At 35.0% G+C, this 7,632-nt stretch overlaps 1 pseudogene; it reads left to right on the forward strand.

The window, feature by feature from the left end:
- The first annotated feature begins 549 nt into the window (after positions 1-549).
- Positions 550-6,939, forward strand: LOC147073368 (pfs47 receptor pseudogene; annotated as a pseudogene).
- The last annotated feature ends 693 nt before the right edge of the window (positions 6,940-7,632 follow it).

The following is a 7,632-nucleotide window of genomic DNA, read 5'->3' on the forward strand; positions in this document are numbered from 1 at the left end:
AATTTAAAAACTTTGTATATAAAAAGTTCTTTTTATCTTGTAATTATTTTTAATTAGCTCATTTAAATAACATGCTAATTAGATAGAATGGCCAGGTAACTCAAACGCGCCAGTCGCGGGCTCAGCACCGATTTTTAATGGGAGATCTAAGCATTCATTACAATTATTGGTAGGTCTATTATTATATCTAGCAAATTTAATAAGGAATTGTTTGCTTAAATCCCAGTTGTCCAATCTCCACATATGGGTTTTTCCCTTATGAAAGCGTGATTATTTTATTTGTAGGTAAATATACTTAACATAGTATATTTTTTATTAAATTCTCTAATCATGGTTTTGAATCATAGACGAATGTTTTGTTCTGATAACATTTGATTGATAATTTTTGACATTTTAAAACGATAGCCGATGCTATGATTAACCTGTGTTGATAAAGTTATCTAGGTACATTGGCACGGCACAGAAGCTATCCCCTTTCCATTTCACTCATTGCATCGTAATCATTCCATTAGTTAGTTTATTTTGACAAGCTTGTGAAGGTTTCCTACAATGGGTAAGTCATAGCCTATAATTATTACAATATATACAATTCAGATAATAAATCCGTTTAACATCTAACATAAAAACACTGGTTTTGTCCTGTAAGCTGGCAATTATCTAAAAATTAAAAAGGGGCAACATCTTGAAATTAATTACGTGATTTATGGCTTTAGATGTTCTCGGTCCCGAATAAATGCAATCCCATGTAAATAACCATACCACATGGCTTGTAGAGCGTATTTACGATTCCTCAATTAGGGTTGTCACACACAATTTATAATAATATACCATTTTAGAATTAATTTTAAAACAATAAAGCTTAATGAAAAAATTAACAAATTATATCCCACTAGTCTCAAATAGTCCACACAATTTAGAAATTAAAATGATGTTAGGGTTGTCACAAATAGCGATTTTATAAAATTATTGACACGATAAATAAAAATATGTTCACAATAGTGCTTTATGATGTTCATATAACGTACAATATTCATTAAAAATTTATTTTTGTGTGGTATGTTTCGAAACACGGCACTGCACATAAGCACACATCACATTGTTTACAAAAGAATTTTGTAGATGTTCTTTTTTTTGAGGCAGCTCATACCACACAACGCCTTCTATTTATACTTTTTGCAGAAGTAGATGGCTCAGATGTGGAAGTTGGCAAAAAATCCATAAAATGTGTGTTTGCTCCAATACGGGAATGTAATGCGACAGACTTCCGCTTACGAGTGCTTCTTTTTTATTATGTTCATCTAGCAATTGCTTGATAACTTTTAGCGCAAATGATCCCAGTGATATGCGTGTTCCACTTTTTTTCATGTACATGGCATGAGCGTTGAACATCGACAAGTCTATCAGATGCACTATTTGCCACTTGCACTTAGGTCAATTTTGCACCCCGACAGGCTATCATCGAATGAGTGAATTTTTGGATTAAATTCGCCTTCTACCCACGTGAAAACATCGCCAGTGGGTGTTTGAAATAATTTATTAGTTTGATTCAAATCTTCATTGTCGTCTAAATACTCTAAATCAACGAATAAATTATCTTCATTGTCTGAAATTAGACAGGTACTCTTCGTCTGTATATTCATCTTCTGACAAGTTATCACTAAAATCACAATCACTATCCATTTTCGGGTATATAATTTTTAAAAAAAACCACAAAATATTTTATCACAAAAATTTGGGAACAAAATATTCCCGAGAAAATATGTCAGGATTGCAATCTGAACAAGTTCAAATATAGACTGAGGGTAAATATTATAAAAATGTATTGGGATAAGCATTGGAACATGTTGAAAACATTAACCACATGTAAATAACATTTCTCATAGGTAATATAAGATCAACAAAACACATGTGTACCCTGACCTGATTTAACCTTTACAGAAAACAGCAAAAAATATCATGTTACCTACCTACCAAAATATTTTGTGATGTTTTCATCTCAAATCACTGCCCCTGCATGGAATGCGTTTTGAACGAGAAGGGAATGTTTTTACCGTCGATTGTTTTATCATGAAATATTTTACGTAATTACGCTGTGGCACCCCTTACTACCTCTATACACTTTTTGTTGAATTTCTCTTATAAAAATTGTCGAAACAAAAACTTTTTATTCATTTTGTGAGTCATTAGCAGATGTCGGACCTATATTCAATAACGCCAACTGAAAAATAATATTAATTTACGCGTAATATGCTTAGCTTGTATGGTTAGTAGGTATGCGACACACCGGTGAGTCGTTAGCTTGTATCAGGTTGTTTGTTTTTTTGTTCCTTCAAATTTGAAATTTTTACCACATTTTATGGTGCAGTTTGCATATTTTGGATTCCATTTTAATTTGATGTTCTTTTGTTTGATTTTTGCTGCTGTCAAAGTTATTATTTTCATTTGACATATTGCATACAGTTATCTTGATGTTGAAAATTATAATTAAGTACTATTTTAAGTCTTTAATCTAAAGTAAGTAAAAGACATCAACCACAGAAGCAACCTCGTGTGGAGCCAGGTACTTCAGCTACTATTGGTTATATAAAAGCAAAATAATGAAATTGCTTTCTGCATTAACGTAACAAGTGCACATACAAACAATAACTATTAATCAAAATTAAACCTAAAATTAATATCTATGGACATTGCTCTAAGTCCAATAAAAATGAGAAATTTTGCTTTACATAATGATTACACATTAGCTCAAATGCTAAACAATCGTTCTAATCACAGATAATATTCAGAATGCATTCTAAGCAGCGTTGCCAACTTAGCATTTTACTTGCCAGATCATTTTTGAATAGACATCTAGCTTGTAAAATTTCCAAATGTCGTTAAATCTAGCGTTTTTCGATACCGCACACAGCTTAAACTTTTTCGTAATAAAGCTTGAATATTACACCAGATTTTCTTAAAAATCAACATGCTGGTCTTACATGCTTTATATATTACTAGGAAAAAACACCAGGTGGCAGTGTCACCCGTCAACATTCTTGCCGATTCGTTCAATGCGTTCAGTGTATAATTATATAGTATGTGTGTGCGTCTGTATGTGTGTTGCAATGCGTTGCATATCTTATAATTGATTAATTAATACTTACACTAAATGTTACATACAAAATTACGATGTAATTTCTTACCTACATAAATTTTATATTTTATGTCCTGTTCCATTATTAAAGTTGTAAAAGTCTTTTTCGATCTTTGTTCTTGTAAAAACATATAATCGAGACACATTGTTTTTAAATGCGTATATGTATAATGTGTATATACACTTTTTCAATTTTGAAATAATCTGGCATTTTAGTGTGCCATCTAGTTTATTTTCTCATCCTATCTGGAATATTTTAGTGAATGACAGTAGTTGGCAACATTGATTCTGAGTCGTCTGATGGATGATTGTATGGATACATTACTAACAATATATACAACTAAATCTAATTTAAACGCCATCTCTGCTTCAATAGACAATATTGCGAGTCTACGGTTTCAGATAGGTAGATTTAAAAATACACTTGATAACTTCCAAAACTTACGAGTGACTGGCAAACATATTTAGATAAATTTTAAATTAGGTATACACGTGTCATTGCTGTTCACCAAGAACGTGACGTCCAAGGACAACGGAAGTAAACTAGACATCGCGAAGCCGACAAAAAGAATTGATAAACTTTTATAGTACCTAATTAATACATTTTGTTTCCAACCAGTGAGCTGAATTTTTTAATGGAAAAATATTTCCGTTATTACCAAGTTTATGTAGCTATTTATATATATATACCTAGAGATTCTCTTCGATTTGCCGCTCTTTGGGTAACTGCCGCCCACAAGCGACGCTCAATCTGCCTACCCCCACGGGACGTCACTGACTGTACCGAAGATTTTTATCTAGAGTACCTATACGTTTTATAACTTTACAATTTTTTGCATTTTTTACTATACTGGTACGCCTCTGCCTGATTACCTCGCATAAAATTAGATCAACATGATATTCACTTGTATTCATACATATAAATGTAGTAATAAATAAATAAATAAATAGATAATACAGTCGAACTTGGTTATTGCGAGGAAGATGGGACCGACTGAATTTGCTCGTCATAAGCATTACTCGTTATATCGTATATAAAATTTTTCGCGCCACGTTCTATAGAACATAAAAAATCTGAAAACCATCGTAAAAATCCCCGAAACAATCATGGCATTAATAAAATATAAAAGAAGTTGTTTATTGTAATGAAGTGCTGAGCCGCCGGTACTGGTAGGCACATACTGACTTCACAAAGCTTGGATTTTTTACATGCAATTTAAACCATATGCGTGGATACTTTTTCAATGTTGTCGACGAAAACACCAATTTGGTACTTAAACACTTAACTAGTGTCATAAACGTAATCCGATCCCGGTGACATCGGCCTAGTTAACTGCCCGGTGGGATTTTATTGCTTAGGCGTAAAACCCACTTAACGCAGCGAGTGGGACGCTCGCGCAAAATTTCACAAGTGGCGCGTAAATCATCGAAAATACAACGTAATTCTTCTGTAATGGCTTCTCAGCGGGACGAATTAAAGAAAATACAACGTAGCCCATTCATTGAACACGGCAAGCAAAATCACGCTTCTGGAAGCGTCGTCGATAGACGGGCGAGTAGGCTAGTTTAGTTTTTGCGTGTCCGATATTTCGCTGGTAGAATGATGTCATCGTGAATTTTAATTACAAGCAGAAATTTTGAGAATTAAGTAATAAATTTTGAAAATTACGAGAAATTTAATAATATTTTTATTGCTTTGTTATGAGAGACGCTGATAATAATAATTATTTTGTACTTCTTGTGCCCCTTATTACATAGGTGAAGGGTAATGCGCGGGTGGGGGGGCCTACTTCGTAGAGAGCGCACCGAGCGCCGCTTTGGTGGGCTTTATGCCTTTGGGTCGAAAATGTGGTTTTTAAACGATCGACACATTATCAGTTTTGCTCGGTATACCCGAGAAGTAGCTCGTTATAAAGTAAATGAATGCATGGAGAAATCATAAACTTAAATGTCAACGAATGTTTCCTCATAACATCCGAAATCTCGCTATTTCCGTGATCGTAATAACCAAGTTCGACCGTATATGTACAAAAAATATTATAAGAATATATAAAGTACATCATTTTCGTCCTAGAGCCGGAGTGCAAAGTTATGAAGCATATACTCTACCGGCCGTAAATATGTGTCAATTCAATAATATTGTTTTTCACACTTGGTAGGTTATAAATGGGTAATCGCCTGCAACGGAAAAATCCCACCTGGGGCCGTAGTTGGAGGACACGACGGCGAGCAGCTATATATCGGTAGATCCAGCCACAATGGCGCTTTGACTCCGGGAAAAGTTCACCCGTCCCATGGAGTATGCTATATTTCATGGGATGGTACCGAGCACCATAAAGAGGAATACGAGGTTTGTATTATTTTCCCTTTTAGCCCCGTCGCACATAGAAACTAGGCTTGACTGCACCACGTCGAATTTGTCGATGTGATTTTGTTGTCGTTCACAAAACACAATGTAACTTAATGCACTGCCGCTTAGGTTCGGTGCGACATTTTTGGGAGAAAAAAATATATGCTCTTCGTGTGTAATAAATTTTGCTTGGCACGGGTCGCAGGTAGAATAGAAAAATGTAGCATCGGAGCATGTGCAGAACTGCTTATTCATCAGCCCACATGGTCTCCTCTGTGTGCGCCAGAAGAGAGTTGCAGCATTGCCATTAATTTATGACCATATCTCAGTCGAGACGATTTTTTATGTGCGACCTGGCTAAAGTTTATAATTTTTCCTTTGGTGTCGTCAATTTCACTCCTTTTTCATGTTAATAGGTTGATTGTCATTATGAAAGCTTTAAAACTGTCACCTCATCGTAGGTCAAGGAACTCAGAAATAATAGGAACTGAAATACCTAACGGGTAAGGAGAAGCAGGCAACCGATCTTGAGTAAGAAAGAAGCCGGGATACATTTAAACATGTGTCAAGAATACGTCATACGTCGAATACTGACAACTGCTCTCGGTTTATGCATTGACGCTCATTTAATATTGGTGTGTTATACACACTATTGCACGTCTATAATACGTGGTTCATTTTCGTAGGACACTCACACATTCAAAACCCTGCTTTAAAATTTACTGTATTGGTATTATGGCCTATCTGAATTCTATTTATTATCTGTTCTGTGGTCTAACCACTACTGGTGGCGTGTGGTGGGCCAGGAGGGTAAACAAACTAAATACAAAAAGGCTTCCAGGAAAAGTGTATTCTGCATATTATTTATTCATTTGATTTTTTGCATGCCTCCACATCTTACATTTCAGATTTTTGGGTTCTAATGTTTGTCCATATTGTTCTGCGCGACTAGGGCAGAAAATGCCCCCCTCTCCTCTTAGTGTACAGTGTGTAGGTTAGCAAATGATAAAGCAAATATCGCCCTGATGATGGTTGACCTCCATTATGGGGTGGCACCATAAGAAAAATAAGAAAATCTTTAATGAAATGTTAATCTTTGGAGCTGTAATAATGTTTACTCATACTTAATAATTATTGCAGATTACTAATGCACATTAATCATTCGTTAGGTCCTTTGTGACTGCGATGTCAAATGGGTTAAAACAAGTGGATCAAACGTTCCCCGTGGTGTGTTACCAGCTGGACACTCAGAATTTGGAGAGAACCTGTATATTGGTCGTGTCCAGTACAAACGGTCGTTGACCGTCGGCAAGGTCCAGCCATCCCACGGTCGCTGCTACATCGCCTATGGAGGCCTCGAGCTCGGATTCGAGGATTACGAAATCCTGACTTGCTAACAATTTTAGATAAAATTCCATCAGGGGGATCGAGTGTGCGGTCATCAAACATGCCCTCTTGAATCTAATCGAAAATTTTGCATTTATTTTGTTTGCCTTTTAATACATTATTTTTTTATCCTAAGATGAACATTTATTATTATTTTATGTATCCAATACTTAAATATACACAATACTTTAGAATATACGAACATAAAATAAACTAGTAATCATTTTAAAATAAACTATCTTGTGTTTTACTACCTAATCAAATACTTAATGAAATATTTTCAAATATAAACATAAGATTAGGTGCTGAATAGTTTTTGTTGTCTATGTGCAAGAGTAATTCAAATTACATATTCAGTATGTTCCAACAAACCAAATCCAACCGGAAGGTTGGATCTCTGACGAAATGTTTTCAGGAAATTTTTGAAAAAGTTGGATCTTTGACGAAATGTCAGAATATTTTCAGGTAGGTACGCGATTTTTATCATCTCAATTTTTCGTAATCCTAAAATATTATAATGTTCATAGGTAACGCAATATGTCGATAAAATGATAGATCAGAACGAAATATCAAATGGATGTCATTTTTAGGTTGGGTCATTCATATCTGGAAATTTATGTTCGACAGATCGTCAGAAGTGGTTTGACGTTTCAAATCAAACGACTTTTGACGGTCAAAGAATGGTCAGATGCTTGCGGGAACAGTGAACCAAACTTACCAAACGTCAAATCTCAAACTCACTGACTGCGCATGCGCATCCCAT

The sequence above is a fragment of the Rhyacophila brunnea genome, unplaced genomic scaffold, assembly GCF_057557595.1.
Source record: "Rhyacophila brunnea isolate RB1 unplaced genomic scaffold, BYU_Rbru_1.0 scaffold_18, whole genome shotgun sequence".
Lineage (NCBI taxonomy): Eukaryota > Metazoa > Arthropoda > Insecta > Trichoptera > Rhyacophilidae > Rhyacophila > Rhyacophila brunnea.